We start from the raw sequence: 17,218 nt of genomic DNA, 5'->3' as shown, positions 1-17,218 counted from the left end.
GGTCTTCCGACAATTGGCCACCGTTATCCAAAAGACTCAAGTACATAGAAAGTCTTTACACTTCTTATCAACCACATACCGACAATGTCTACCAACACCCTATCAACGGTCTTCCGACAATTGGCCACCGTTATTCAAAAGACTCAAGTACGAAGAAAGTATAATTCCTACATCAACTTTTGGAAAAGTGTATGTTAACTACACAGTACAACACTTTTACCAACATAGTTTTATCACTTCAAAATCATTTTGTGAACACTATCCTGGACTGCTTAAAGAATAATAGAAGCAAAATGAAAATTATTACATTTATTGTGCACAAGTGTACATACGCGCTACAACACATGCATGATGCATCAAAATATTTTATGGAGAACAATAGAGGAACAGAATATTGCCTTCGGCACACAGCCGCCGGTAGGAGGACTGTGCGACCCATGTTGCTCTCCCCTAGCAACCTCTCGTGACCAATAGTTAGTTTAACTACCACCTGCCATGGTGGTCAGTTTGCTCACAATCCGGTGGGCAGATTGGGATGATGCCACAAGATCAAAAGAAAAGAAGCACAAGACAAGACAAGAAGAGATTTCCTCTGGGTTGGTTCGTGTCGGCAGAGACACTCGGCTGCTTACACATAGAAATTTGAAAGCATTACTGTCCCTGAGTGCATTAACATCCACCTACGCACACAGCACCAACACATGAACCAGTGCGTAAGACACCATCTGGAACGCTGTGCGATGAACGGTTGCGCCAAAATATTGGTTCGAAAATAAATCTGAAAGGCATGTAACTGAAGGAGCGCATGTCATCAGTTTGTATCCCTGTCGCAAGCAGGTCTCCAACTTGACTAGCTCGTGTAAGCTGTATGCAACGAGAAATCATATGATACAGCCCGGAACGCTGTACGGCAAACGAATGCGTCACAATTCTAGTAGGAATGTCGGGAAAACTGACGCCCCATAGAGTTCGGTCAGCTGCGCGTATGTTGTGGCGCACTTGTTGACGAAGAGCGGCTTTAATACCAGGCACGAAGACAGACAAGGGCGGGCAAGCGGGGGTAGCAAAGGCGACAGCTGGGCGGGCAAGCGGGGGTAGCAAAGGCGACAGATTCCTCACGGCGCGAGCCCTACTTCGTCGTCGTCAGCTATGCGCCTCCTGGCAATACTAGGTGGCACTATTACACCCCCTTATGAAAAAAAAAAAACGTTTTCGCTGTCGACGTAAGGGTAAAACAAAAAATAAACAAAAAACGAGCAGAGTGTCGCAACTGAAGCTAGCGAAGACATCAGCACGGTTGCGTCATCGTGTATAGTAGGGCTTAAGCCGCACAACGTGCGCAATGTCAGAGTCGGGCTGTCGGCGTCGCGGTTGCGCAGCACCGTCCGGAACCACTTCATAGTTAACCTCACTCACACGCCGTACCACTTTGTAAGGGCCAAAATAGCGGCAGAGCAGTTTCTCACCAGCTTGCCTGGAGGGGTCTCTTGCATGGGCTAACAGGTACCCCGCGCCTCCACCAGACTGTAGCGTACTTGTTTACGAAGGGGGGCTTCAATACCAGGCACGGAGACAGACAAGGCCACGCAAGCTGGGGCAGCAAAGATGACAGATTCCTCACGGTGCGAGTCCGACTTCATCGTCGTCAGCTATGCGCCACCTGGCAATACTAGGTGGAAATATATAGACGAACAACACGTATAGGATTGTCTGAAGTGGTGGTGCTCGGCTTTCTGTGTGCGGGGTGCTACCGCTTGAAGACGTCACTCTATTTTTCTTGCTATCGTTGCGATTTTCCGTATCATCTGTGAGTACGCCTGCACGCACGCATGCACGCACGCGCACGCACGTACACACGCACGCACGCACGTACAAACGCACGAACGCACGCATGCACGCACGCACGCACGCACGCACGTACACACGCACGCACGCACGCACGCACGCACGCACGCACGCACACACACACACACACACACACACACACACACACACACACACACACACACACACACACACACACACACACACACACACACACACACACACACACACACACACACACACACACACACGCACGCACGCACGCACGCACACACACACACACACTAGTTCTTTTTCTTATTTTATAAGCACGCCAAAGTTCCATACAGAGGCCTTTTTCCCGGAGTGCACTTTACGAAAATTGAAAACACATAAGCAGGGCCCATTCCTGATTATCTTAAAGCCGCTGCCAATAGCCAACGCCGACTCTTTTTCACAGACGTGAGTTTTTTCTGTCCACGTTTTCAAAGGGTACTAAGCAGCGCTCACAGAAACTGTTACTCAGTGCTTGTGTGGTAGAACTCAAGAACTGTTAAACAGAATCAGATTCAGGGAAAGCCATTCCGCTTGAAGACGACAAAATAGTAGTAAGTAGTAAAACACCTTTATTCGACCGTAATTTATAGGCCGAGCATGTCGACCGCCTAAATATAAATAAATATATGTCTGCTTCGTTTCCAGACAGCAATATTTCTCATAGAGTTCAGCTTGGCTATGTGACCATTTCCTAAAGGACGAAACCCTCTTCAACCATTCACTTGGGAGTTGTACGAACTGGCTGTTCGATTAAAGCTAATGTTGCGCGCTTCTCTTTAGAACATCAAGGCTGTAGATCGCACAGAATGATGCCTTTGAATCCTTATATATTTACGTTCTTTTTGCCGGAGAAGACAGCATCCGACGCCGGAAGTACAGGCTTCCTCAATTCCTTTCAGTCGCGACAAGGAAGTGTCGCGAACCCGGACGAATCAATACTTCCCGCTCTTTTCAACAGATGGAGCAAGTAACTTTAATGGCTCGCGAATTATCCACGAAAACTAGGCTATAACATAACATGTTTGCCTCTGGAAGAAAATAGCCGGACTGAGCAGCGCAGTGAAATAAGGGCTCAAAGGAAGATGCTCTGTGCTTCACTGCAGTGTAGCTGTACGAAAGGAGTTCTCGAAGCTTTGAAATTAATTTAATGCTTTTCTCGACACGCCTGTAACACGGTTTCCGAGTCGGGGTTTTGATTAAGCGTGCTGGTTAGGTGCCTTCATAGCGGGCGTTACCGAAAACGTTTAAAAATTTCTTAACACAGGGAGTTCAAAATTAAGAAATAGTCTATCACGCCGATCGTCACGTACTATGAAGGTCATGCTAATTATGGGGCTAACTAAAGTTCACTAACTGCGTTTTTAATTAGAGCAGTCTGGTGTTTAATGCCAATGTTGATTGAGTTCACAGCTACGTACGAGGCGATGCCATATCAAGTTTTGGAACGAAGAAATACTCCTCCTGTAAAGCCCTGCAGTGCGAAGTATTCTGGCGCTTTTTTCAGCACAAAACAAAACAAAGGGAAGTCAACGTGCAGGAAGCCGTGTGCAATTCGATGTCTGCTGGTGACGTGGTGCAGTGCATATACGGCGCCGAACTGGACCTGCCTGAGCTATTTCACTCAACATGCCATGCACATTCCCGCTAGGGGCAACGAAAGGGGCAGTCACTGCCTACCGCGAGGTCGTTATTATTGCGAGAGCAATACTACTTGCACTTTCACGCCTTTGCCGTGCCGCGGCGGTGACCACCATCGTGCCGCTGCGGTTACCACCATTGACCTTCATTTGACCTTGATTGCATTTGATATGAATAGATTGCATTAGATTGGATTAGATTCGATTCGATTGGACTGGATTGGTTGGATTAGATTAGATTAGATTACATTAGATTAGATTACATTAGATTGTATTGTATTGGATAGGAGTGGATTGTATTGGAGTGGATTGGATTGAATTGAATTGAATTGGATTGGATTGGATTGCATAACCGATGCATCACCACAAGTCTAACCACAAGTACCACCACCAGCTACACTACAAGCTGTACCATGGCGTAGGTACGGATATTGTTTTCGCAATTACCGGGCTTAAGCAAGCTAGGCCACAGCGAATTTTTTTTTTAGAGCGATGGAGCAAAGGAAACTGCAGGCTGTGGTACAATGAAACAGGCGGCTCACATTTGGCGCCGTAGTCATTGCTACGTGTCACCAGTGGACGTTGCGCCAGCATCGAGCTTCCTGAGTGCCTCCTGCGTCCTGTGTCCCTTTTGTGAGAAATAAAGCATGGGCTTTCCACGCGTTGCATCCCTTTAGATATGGATTTTTATTCCTTTGAAAAACCTATACAGCATCGTCTGTTTCGACGCTGGGAACTCGCCATTCGCACTGAGAACCAGACTCTCTTAATAAGATTATTCAGTAGACTTTTGTAGCGAATTAGGTAGCGGATTGATATGATTTTAAATGAACAGACCCCCCCCCCCCCCCCCTTCCAGACTGAGAGTATCTGAAAAGATTTTCTTTTTATTTCAACTGCCCTACTTTGAAAAAGTTTGACGAGTGCTCACTGAAATAACCGCTATATTTGCATTTTATCTTTTGTCCATATGGCCATCTATGATTACCATCATTCTTCTCCTCTTTCTTCGTGCTGAACAGCGCGGGCCAGATATGATATCTCAAGTCAACCTCATTAGCTCTCGCTAAATAAACCTCTCTCTTTTTCCTGTGTTGCGACCGCAAGGCATCACTGCTACTGCAAACAGCGTATGTTTAAGCACATTTGAAACATAGGGGTAGGCCTGCAATTCGTCCGCAGAGATGATATTGCGTAGAGTTACACGGGGGATGTTGGGGATCAGCGCGCGATCGCTGAAGCGCCCGTACCGTCATAATTACTGAAGTTGGTGCGCTCACTAATTACCGCCTCCTATGGTTGCAGAAACAAGTGTGCTCACTTTTTTCAGCCACTTAAAGTAGGAGCGCCGCTACAGTCACGGTCATTTGACATTCGCTTGCTCATCCCGTAGCGACGTCCCGTAAATGTCCACCATGAGCTCTAAAAATGAAGGAAGGAAGGAAGACGGAAGAAAGAAAGAAAGAAAGAAGAAGGACAGAAAGAAAGAGAGAAAGAAGGAAAGAAAGAAATAAAGAAAGAAAGAAGAAAAGAACGAAAGAAAAGGAAGGAAGAAAGAAAGAAAGAAAGAAAGAAAGAAAGAAAGAAAGAAAGCAAGAAAGAAAGAAAGAAAGAAAGAAAGAAAGAAAGGAAGAAAGAAAGAGAGAAATTACCAGAATAGGTGGGCAGCTTCCAAGCTTAACATGCCTGGTAACCGATGACTTGCCTGGGAAGATTGGCTAGCGTTGTCCAAGCCTTGCTTAATCCCTGCCTTTCACCGGGCTGCGTCCAATTACTATCCGTCCAGCTGTTACGATGGTGACGCGTCCGTGACATGGTTTAACCCGGCCAGCGCACTATGACCCTCATCGTATTTATCACCATTGCCACGAGTAATGATTAACCGCTGCCTTAACGTTCTCCTTCAGGGTGTCTTCTCGCTCCATCTGACTCCATTGCTGCGATGCCAAGGATGGCCCGATGTAAAGACGACGCCCGTAGGGCGAGCTAAGGCAATTCGTCAGCTTGTCAAGTCGAGTAATTATGCTGGCCCAAGGAATGAACAGTGGTAGCTAGAAGCAGAGGACACGGATGCTTCTTGTTTTGAGAAACAGGAGAAATTGTTACGAGCGGGGGGAGGGCACTTCTAATGAGCACGTTGTGATTGAGGAAGACGGAGAGATACTCTACTTGACTTTCCAGGGCCGAGATTGAATAGGCGAATTGAGGCTGGAGATCAGGGCTGTATGGTGCTTGTCCAACGAGCGTATAATTTTCGCTCTTTTCGCAGTGAGAAATGGCTCTGGAATTAGGCGGACTGCGCCATTGCGGCGGCCAAGCTGCCCAGGGAATATGGCGCATGGCAGGGTAGGAGGCTTCAAGGGGCGTAGTGTGGAGACTTAATGGTGAGTGGTCAGGATAAATACGTACATGTATTGTCAGGGTACGCGCTGTGTGATTGGTAACTGAGGTGATTTGGGCAGGTGGTTTAAGAAGGCAAACGCAAGGAAATTATTCTAGAGTTGTTGGACGCCATCATATATTCGCGGCGGATGAGATGCGTGAGAGGGGGTGGGAGTAAGCGGCGCCAGTGATGATGTTCTCCGAGTCGAGATGGCCGAGGTGCAAAATGTTAACCCTCAACGGCCGGTTAGGAAACTGCGTATTCGCGTTCAGCAAAACAATATAGAAATCAAAAAGCTAAATGTCAGACAGATCCCTCAACTGTTGAAGTTGCATATGCCGTGAAAACGTCGTAGAATACGATTTCGGCGAAAGTAAAAATATTTTGTTTATTTTTTTATACGCAGCACATTGCTTAAGATTTAATAGCGCACTATGTAACTGGTATCTTCAGAATTAGGCTGCATATTTGTGACTCATGCTGCACGTAGAGCCGGCAAATTAATTAATTTTTTTTGCTGATACTGTGTTCCAGAATCTTGACTGCGGGTGCAGGTTTACTGCAAATCCAAAGGCCTCTAGCTGCACTACTACTGCTGCTGCTGCCGCTACTGCTGCCCTACTGTAACTAGAATACTAACATAAAACTGCTTATTTAGCAAGAGTCTGCTCTTGCTAATTCGGACATTCGGATGATTGCGGCTGCCGACGTGGTCTTGCACGACGCCCGTGTACTATGACTTCGTAGATTCCTTAATCCGGACGTCACTAGACTTGTACCGGTTAATTTAGACGGGCTCCCGATAGGGTGCCATGCCGGGGTATGACCATTTCGGCAAGCGATCGTCCAGATTTCAATCACCAGGCCTGCATTGCATTGTAGATTGTTCCGCGTGCGCCACTGTCGTTCGCGGAACGGCAGGGGGTGGGGGGACGTCGATCGAAGGACCCCCGTCGCTAGGCAGAGCAAAATTGTCTGCCTCCGCAGTTACGTTTGCGGAGCTTCGCCGTCAGCCCGAAGCGACGGCGGCTATCAGGCACGCGTCAGCCAGCCAGCTGCGCACGGCTGCACGGCGTTTAAATCTGTAAGTAAGATGAAACTGGTCTTTTCATTGACATTTTAATTCTGCACTTCCCTCGCTTCCGTCCACTCGGTTATTCCATTCTTCAAGCCTGCCTAAATTGAACGCTCGTCAAGCACTATTGAATGTTTGGGCGGTGGCACCTGCTCACGCATGATGCCGACACTTGTGAAGAGGTGCTACTGATATCGCGTCTCGCCGTGAATGAGGCCGTGAAGGACCTTGACCTTATGAAGCTTCCTAATTACTGTTTTTCTGATAATTCTTACCCGAAACAGCACTTGCCGTAAATGCGAGAAACCTTCGTTGCTGCGTGGTTATGAGCATCTCTAGGGGACCTCCATTGGTCAGTTTCTCGCCAAAAGAATCTACTATTGCCCGAACGGACCTGTTAGTTTTTTGGCGAGCCATTCGATAATTCGCCCATCGGATAGTTCGGGCGTCTGTTCCAGTATCCTGAGCTCCCTATTAATGATGCTTTACTGCAGTGATTAACATATTAATTATCATGATAATAAACAAAGGACACGTGTAAGGTATCTGTTGCCGAATCATCCCTAACAAAACTGTTGATCATCAAACTTGTACGAGCGAAAAAACCTGACTCGCATTTAAAGCCACATCGCTGCGCAGAAATTTGTTGGGAGGTTGTACTAGCCGTAAGGAATACCCTATTGTCCCGCCTCAATCACTGTACTGTAAACAAATAATTCATAAAAAAAGAAAAAGAACGCATCGTCATGGCAGTAAGCACTCAAGAAAAACTATGCCAGTAAAAAATTCACTGACTGCTGTACGCTGGCGTCCTGAAAAGAATGAACCGGCTATGGAAATCGACATCTAAAACAACAAACTATAGCGTGAGTCGGCAGCCACTTTCCTTCAAGCCATTGACAACGTTTAAACAATCCAATAAAATGCGCAGAAGTTTCGATTTCTTAGAGCATAGCTCTTTAAAGATGGCGAACAGGCAGCACGTAAAATTCGCACCGGATGAAAGTAGGTTACCTAAGCAGTCAATAAGAACGACAGTTATCACACATAGAAATTTCACGTCAGCGCACGTCAGAGACGGTTTCGAGGAGAGCGGCGAGTTTTTTTTATCGACAAAAATGTCTGTTGCTTGTGGAATGTAAGCTTGCTGCCTCAGTAACGTGATATGCCAAATGTCATCATCGTGTATTTGAAATGTCGCGACGAAAGCGATAAAAAAATGCATTATAATTGACTTCACTGATTAGATACTATCAAAGAATGTTTTTCGCATACCTTTGAGACTCTGGGTTAAGAATGTGTGCAACGAAGTTAGATAAAATCATGAAATCTAAGCTTGCGGCCTTAGCGCATTAATTAACGAAAGGTGATTAACATTATCTGTCGAGAGGTCTGGAGTGGCAGGCTCATTTTGACGTTTCACCGGCGACTGCCGGGCTGGGCGCCTCACAGGCCCATTTAGGCGTCTATACACCCAAGTGCATACTCGGCCTTGTTTCGCTTGTTGTATTCGGTTCGATGATGTTCCCGGAACACTTCACAGACTCCAGGGCCCGCCGGCACAGCGCAAATAGTCTAGTCCCCAGTATTGTCTTATTCGCAGATTAAACAGAATTGTAAATTTCTTTTTGAGGAAAGGAAATAGCGCAGTAACTGTCTCACATTTCTCGGTGGACATCCGAACCGGGCCGTAAGGGAAGGGAGGAAGGTGGAAGTGAAAGAAGAAAGCGAGAAAGAGGTGCCATGGTGGAGGTCTCCGGATTAATTTCGATCACCTGGGGATCATCAACGTGCACTGACTGCACAACACACGAGCGCCTTTTGCGTTTCGCCTCCATCGAAACAAGATCCAAGTGCGGGCAATCGAGCGGGCCAACGAGGTCGCCGCTAGCCACGGGCTAGCGGCCATCTTGTACGTCCTTCCGCAACTTGCTCTCGACGCAATAAATGTTTTACAATCCAATCCATCGAAACGCGGCCGCCGCTGTTGGGTTTGAACCCTGTGTTGGTTTTGAGGAAAGGAAAGGCGAATAACTGACTCGCTGGGTAAGTTGACACACAGTCGCACTGTGAGGTGGCGGTGGTAACGCATACAAATCGAGGCAGTTTTGCGCCTTTTATTTTCTCAAAACCAAGAGAATGTTTAGACTCTGTTGGTTTTTAAGAAAGGAAAGGAGCATAACTGGCTCCCTGGCTACTGAACAGCGCTTTCAGGCACGTGGCAATGGCGTCCACCTAACGCATAACGCGTTACACGGCTGGCGTTGTACCACCCTAAAATTCTTCTATTAAATATCTTGATTTGATTTATTGGGGTTCAACGTCCCAAAGCGACTCAGGGTCTGAGGGAAGTCGTAGTGAAGGGCTCCGGAAATTTCCACCACCTGGGGTTCTTTAACGTGCACTGACATCGCACAGTACACGGGCCTCTAGAATTTTGCCTTCATCGAAATTCAGCCGCCGCAGCCGGGAAAATATCTTGTACAAAGCTCTTAGAGCTATCGCTGTAAAATCTAGCATATCTTCTATATCCGAGTACCAGGATTACATTTTGCAGAATATCAGAGTATTTTGTTTTGGTAAGAAATCATGCAGCCTAAGCTTCCGGCAAACGATAACGGTCGTTATACTCCATGTGCCCAGGACAGTCCTATAATGTTAGAAGTCTCTGTCACGTAAACCTGAGAAGCCTTTAGGCCTGACGATCTCTGTGTCCACCGCGCCAGACTACACTTCTTATCCAGTTGATGAGTTCCAAAGCGCCTGAGTGCATAGCCCAACTTTTTTCTCTCCGCGCTGAAGGAAGGATATGCACAGTGTCAGTTCTAGATCTACTCGTCACAGTCGCATGCTCCTAAGCCGAAGCTAACTTTCACACCGATTATGAATAAATACCGCTTCTTGAAACGCCGAGCCGTGCATGACACAACTAAGTAGGTTCACTTAGCAGCATACAAAGGACTATTTGGAGCAGCGGACTGAGGTGCAGGGAGTGCAGACATGTATAGAAAACAGGTCTACGTTAATTGAAACTAACACGAGCTCTTGCGCACCGTGAGTTTCATGACGCAAACGCCCGAAGCCTGCCTGATGCTTCCACTCTAAGTTCAGGATCGATGCTAGAAAGCTACTTTGTGGGCAGATCGGGTGCCTCTGTTCCCGAGGCGGCTTCCTGTGATACCGAAATGTCCCAGCAGCAATAAGTAAAGCATAACGTTTCCTTTGATGATGGTACTGGCAAGCAGCTCAGAAATTTTGGCACTATGGTGCAGAGTATCCACACGGATTGCCACCCTGTCTCCAGTAGTCCTTTTAAGTCTTTGTCAATTCACGGGTTTGCCGCGAATAAGCAGTCGTTTTACATCTAGTAGTTCAGCCCAACTGCGCCACGTAGCCCATCAGTTGGCAAAAAGTTCAGGGGCACTTTGGCTCTCTAAAGTGCTGCAAGGCAAAAGCCTTTCCTGGCGCACTGTTTGGCATTGGCTGCGAGACTGTTTGTGCGGTACTAGTGCTTTATTTGACTACAGACTTTGTCTACTGATTACAACTACGCACTTTTACTGCCAACTTCGAGTGCTTCTTTAGCCCGACTGTCTCTCTGCTTCGATGAGTTCCGTTGTACCCATGGCTCGGTTCGCAGTAATGAGGTATGTAATGTGGTCACCCACGGATGCCTTACGCCCCCTTTCGGAGCGGACGACAACTATTTTATTAGTTGCCGTCTGCTCTGAAAGGAGGCGTCAGGCATCCGTGGGTGACCTCATTACTGCGAATCCGCGCACTCTGACGTCACAACCATTTCGACCAACCGAAAAGCGTGACACCTCTGCTGAGAACTTTCTGTCGACAACCTTCTGTCGACAACGATGAGGCATTAGGTTTCGATGAGGTTGCTTTTCTTATTTTCGAGACGAACAAGTTATGCTAGTGCGCTCTTACGCTTTCCTTTTAAGTAACACATTCCTGCACATATCAGTGAGGCTCTGAAGCTGCGGCAGCCTACAAGGAACGCCGACAACATACTTTACTATTAAGAGGAATTCTTTGTCTTCACATGATTGCCCTCTATAAAATGTAGCTTGAAAAAGCTGGTTGGTTGGTTGGTTGGTTGGTTGGTTGGTTGGTTGGTTGGTTGGTTGGTTGGTTGGTTGGTTGGTTGGTTGGTTGGTTGGTTGGTTGGTTGGTTGGTTGGTTGGTTGGTTGGTTGGTTGGTTGGTTGGTTGGTTGGTTGGTTGGTTGGTTGGTTGGTTGGTTGGTTGGTTGGTTGGTTGGTTGGTTGGTTGGTTGGTTGGTTGGTTGGTTGGTTGGTTGGTTGGTTGGTTGGTTGGTTGGTTGGTTGGTTGGTTGGTTGGTTGGTTGGTTGGTTGGTTGGTTGGTTGGTTGGTTGGTTGGTTGGTTGGTTGGTTGGTTGGTTGGTTGGTTGGTTGGTTGGTTGGTTTATGGGGTTTGACATCCCAAAGCTACTAAGGCTATGATTGATTGATTGATTGAAAACATCTTTATTTATTCAGTATTTTCAGAACATGTGGGTGGGCCGCCTAGTCCGGTAGTCAATTGGCTGCTGCTGCTGCGGTGGCCCTCCCCACCAGCCAGTGCTGACGGTCAGGATCATCGCTGAGCAGAATAGCCTCCCACTGCTCCTCCGAGGGGTTGGGAATGGCTATGAGAGACGCCGTAGTGGAAGGCTCCAGAAATTTCGACCACCTGAGGTTACTTAACGTGCACTGACATCGCACAGTACACGGGCCTCTAGAATTTCTCCTCCAAAGAAATTCAACCGCCGCGGCGTCGAAATGATCTTTATTATTCTTTTCTGCACAGTTGAGTCAAATCGTAATTTAAAAGTGTAGTAACTATCGCAACATTTCACGCAGCTTTTTAGTGAATATACTCCAAACAAAATGCAATGTAAGACATAAAAGTGAAGGCATCTTTGTCACTGTTTACGATTTTTTAGGGACAACATAAAATAGATCTTCTCTGTCATGTCGCTCGAACTAGGAGATTTTTTAGGTGGAAATGAATTGTCCGGCTTCACCAGCCCTATTTGGCAGGCAGCGACGCTGCAACACGATGCATGTTGTACTGCGAGGCATAAATCAACACAACTGCTCTGCATCTAATGCTCCGGGCACACGTTCCCGTCGACGTGCTGCCGTCGACCTTGGTACCATTGTATACGATCGATGTTCCGCGAGCGTAAACTGGCTGCATAATGGTTGGCGGTGAACGTGACATCGGAGGGCGGATAAAAGGGAGGGTGATAGAATGGAGGAAGCGCTAAGTGCTGAATGCACTTCGGAGTGGTCTAACTGGAGTGCTGTTGAATTTTTCGAGAAGAGATGACGTCGTCGCGAACTACAACTCGAGTTAAGATGGCCCACACAGCACTAAGTTACTTTTTCGTGCACCGTAGTTTTATGTTTTCTTTGCTGGTTTGAAACCGCATTTCTGGAGAAAAATTCTCAATACATTGTTTAAAATTTTGTTTATGCAATGCTGTGCAGGTTTGCAGAAGCTTGCGAGAAGCCTTGTTGCGCAGTCAATCACCAGGAAAAGCTCTTGAATAAACTTTGATGTGAGCTTGTCTGATGCACGCGAGAGACCTTAGAAGACATCTTCGTGCGGTATATTTTCTCTTTTACCTATACTCAACGCGGCCGTCGTCACTTGGTATGCGCTAAGCCCAACTATACATGTTTAGCCGCGGAACGCCGTAGCCACAGTGGAAAGCCTTATTGAGAGTCCACACCCAGCCAGATGTCATGCAACACTTTCATGTGCTACTTCATGTGGAAATGAGGATGGGAAGATTATTTCACTTTTTTTAGCAACGATGAATTATCAATCCTTTGAACAATTGTTTATTTTATTTTATTTCGAATTTGTTGCTAGCCTCTTTTGATGCTGCTGAAGGAGTGGGTTAAAATATGATGGTTCTAGACAAGCCCGAAGAAAAAGAAAAAAGCAAAAAGTAAGTTCACACAACTGAAATACAAACATGAAAAGATCAGTAGTCACCTGCGGAAAAACGCATGGTGTAATAGTATATAATACGAGTATGGAAAATAAGATTTCTTATAAAGCAGTGCTACCATGGGCAAAAGTTTGCGAGACGCGAGTTTTAGGAAAAACTTTTATTGTAGCTCCACTTCGCTACACAGTCGCCTGATATTGTATGAAGGTATGAAATGCCTCAATGCTCATTCCTCAGGTAATAATATCAGGTGAGTGGATAGCGAGGTAAAGGTACAATAAACATGTTTTCTAGAACTCGCGCCCGCAAACTGTTGTCCCCGATAATACACGTAATGTCAGTGTGTAATGATTCAAATAAAGAATTACGAGAGGTTAGAAAGAAAACAGGTAACAGATTGAAATTTGATAACATTCTCAGGTAACAAATTCCATTTCCTGATTCTTTGCGGGAGAAATGAGTAACGAAATGTGCCAGTGGGAAATTTGTAGTCCCCTAAATGCTGTTAATTTTTTGTTCTGGTCTTTCTTTCTAAGTGAAGGAACTAAATAAAGCCTGAATATAAAGCCCGAAGGAACTAAATAAAGCCCGAGTGTACCGTTTAGGTGAAGAAAGACGAACCTTACGCGTGGGATTTGAGCGTTAATATTAATAGTGGCGAGACTTGCTTTGGTTAAGAGTTCGGTTCGAGAGTCGTAACGTCGATATTTGTTGAAAATAAATCTGGCTGCTTTCCGCTGAACGTTTTCTAGCACGTTTATGCATTTCTGTGTGCACGGAAGCCAACACATCCAATACTGTTTCCAGGACGGACAAGGAAACAGTATGCCACTAATTTGGTGTCGGGAGAGCCAAACGGGATCATCAACCATGTAAGAGAAAATGCGTGGAAAGTGCTTTTGATGATGCATACTGCACGTGCTCACTCCATTAAAAATCAGGAGATAACAATTCCGAGCTATATATATATATATATATATATATATATATATATATATATATATATATATATATATATATATATATATATATATATATATATATATATATATATATATATTTCGTCTTTTTGGCTCGATTATCTATATATAGGTTGCGAGAGCATGAAGTACTTGACTGCTTACAGGAGTATATAGCGAAGTATACGCTTCGCTATATACTCGGAAGATCGGAAGATCGGTCTGCCGATCGAAGCGTCGAGTCGAATAAATATGTTTCCTTTAACGAAGCGTATACTTCGCTATATATATATCCTTGTTTAATGCCAAGAGTTTCGAGCGGAGGACCGCCCTTCATCAGTGTATATATATATATATATATATATATATATATATATATATATATATATATATATATATATATATATATATATATATATATATATATATATATATATTTGATCACCAAGGGCGCGAAAGAGTTGTTGGCAGCAGTAACAATGTAGAAGTTATACTGGAGGCAATTAATAAATCAGCGGGAAGAATCAGAACCAAATGTATTGGTTCTTTTTTTTCGCATTCACTGCAAGAGGTTCAAAAGTGGAACTAGGTAAGAAAAATTTTCGGGATATCCAGCGAAAATCTCATTTAGTTGATCCCTGCCTTGACAGGTGGAACAAAATGATTGGAAGATTTGCTTTAGTACTAAGTTTAGAGTGTCGAGGATAAAAAAAAGTCCCATAAAACCGAGTGGGGCAGCTCTGTAACGATCAGGCCCATTGTGAAATTTAACATGCTCATGTAAACTGAAACTAACATATGTGTTACCGAATATCACAGAAACTGCTGTTCTCTTGTGCGCATTTAGACGTGCACCACTACATGAGATGAGCACAGAGGGAAACAATTAATACAGATTTCATTACTCATAAGCAGCATTTTTCGTAGCTGTTTGCAATGAACTGCTCAGCCTGGATCTAGCTGTTTGTCTTTGCCCAATGAAGTGCGCGCGTAGTGGGGATGACAGCATTTATCGTAAGTTAATTCCGTAGGAGCTGTTGGCGCACAAGGCACTCCGTCTTCCAAAACGCAGGCGCCTAGTAGTCGCCAGCGTTACATGAGATGGCAAATTAACGCCCGTGACCTGAACGGCTCGGCGTGCGTGGACACGCATAAATGCGATGACGCACTTGCGTTCCATCTAATTGACTGGGGGACAGATGCGAGGTCGCGCCTCCATTTACTGGATGCGCTGTACGACGAGCCCGGTCACCTGCGTGTCAACTTATGATGTTGAAGGGAAGGTTCGGTGTCATTAATCTTTCAGAAAAACAACAGGAATGGCTCCATGTGAACGTCCACTTTGTGTACTGGGTAAACCATTATAGGGAGATGTAAAAAGAAGTAAAGAACTGTAATGGTCTGCAAACGTAGAAGGAGGCGGCAGAAAGTTAGCGTTAGGTGGGAAGATAAGATTAAGAAGCTTGCTAGGACACGGTGGGCGCAGCTGGCAAAGGACAGGGTTAATCGGAGAGACATGGGAGGGGCCTTTGCCATACAGTGGACGAAGTCAGGATGATGATTAACGGTCCGGCCCAGTTCATAGTTCATAGCCTACGCGCACTATGAGCTGTAAATAGTATTATTCCGGAACCGCTTTTTGAAACAGGAGAATACGCAACTCACATAGCGAACGTTATTTACTGTTCTTTTATTTCAGTCATTCTGTGTTCGGGTTATGTAAGCCGTTGCAGGTTATTATTTCGGCGAAACAGACGTGATATCCAGGACAGGCGATTACTAGACGGGCAAATCCTTTATAGAGATAACCATACTCTGATGCACTGCTAGCGTTCGATACAGTCCTCTACTTTTCATAAGGACTGAAGAGGGCTTTGACAGACGGTTACGAAAGCATCGGCCCCGAACGCAGCATGGTGCCAGACGGACCGGCATTCATGTGTTCGATAGTTCTAGAAAGCGACGAGCCACACCATAAAGCCCCAGACTTGGGAGCTACACGGTACAAGACGTGGCAAAAGTGACGCATCTAGACAATAGCCTGGTTGAATCGTCACCAAAAGAGAGGCAAGTAGTGGAAAAGCTTTGCGCACCTTCGTCTCCACCAGATCCTCTAAGCTGCCTTGCGAAACGGAGATGGCTGCCGCCTTTCTAGTCTCTGCCAAATTATACAAAAAAAAAGCGATAGAAACCCTCTATATGTCTGGAATCACATCCCCTGAGACGCAGGGCATAACGCAGAGATGACAGCACCACACCGGTGCTGACGGTGAGGAAATAGATCCAACTGCGCCGTCTCCTGGATGTCAAAATGCGCGAAAGTAGGTTTCGTTGCAACGGTCTTCGCATGAGTCTCAGAGGAGAAATAGCAGGTTTCTCCTGTGCTGTACCTCTGGCTTGGTAGTGATAGGACTGTCCTGAGTCCCTAATAGACCATGGAACTCGAGAAACGATAGTTGGCCAACCAAGCTCCGTTACGTCTGCGCAAAAGGACGCTTCGACTTACTTCTTCTCAGGCTTTCGCAACGCAGTTAGCAAGAAACAAACAAAAAACTAAAGCGCCGCGATGAAGCAGCGAACGGATGAGTATATGATGCGCAGTTTATTTATATATGCGCCCGATTTATGACGACACTTGGAGTTATTCGGAAAATAGCTCATAAAGACTCGTTGTGCATCGAGGGCAGCGTCAGGTGATGAATGAAAGGGCCAGAAAGGAGGACGCACGCACAGAGACCATATAAAAGGGCAAATAGTAAAATTACACCCCAGGACAATCAAACTAGAGGGTCGTTGATCTTTGGCGCGTCGTGCTTGGAAATGGGAATCGCGCTGTCGAATTCCTTCGGCTTTTGTGTTTTCCTTTCTGCGCAAGACACACTCAAGAGGCGACCGATGAAGAGCGAGCAGCTATCACAGGGCGAGAAGGGTTGAACGAACCTCTGATCCATTCGAAAGGCAGAGCGCTATTACAGAGCCTGCAGCGGTTACCTTTACGTTTTGTGGAGACCAGCCTAAACCGTACTTCGCAGCCTGAAAGGTGGTCTTGCGAAGTAGGCATTTTATAAAGGCTGCATACCTTAGCGGTGATTGCGCGCTCTTCAAGAGAGAGTTTATTTCTGCGGAGAAGGATCGAGCTCTCAGTGATGTCGCAACGGGCGCGTGCTGGTTATAGCCGGCAAGGGGTTCATACAAATTGCGGTCATAAAGAGCCGCTGTGAGTGAAATAGACGCAGTAGTACTCTAGGGCGTGCGTGAAAAACCCTGTCCCAAATAATTAGGCAGTATCTTGCGGGGCCACATGCGATCCCAGTTATTGCGCAAAGA

Source organism: Amblyomma mixtum, chromosome 5 (genome assembly GCF_055824585.1).
Source record: "Amblyomma mixtum isolate Tamu chromosome 5, ASM5582458v1, whole genome shotgun sequence".
Classification (NCBI taxonomy): domain Eukaryota; kingdom Metazoa; phylum Arthropoda; class Arachnida; order Ixodida; family Ixodidae; genus Amblyomma; species Amblyomma mixtum.
Note: the sequence above shows the minus strand (reverse complement) of the source record.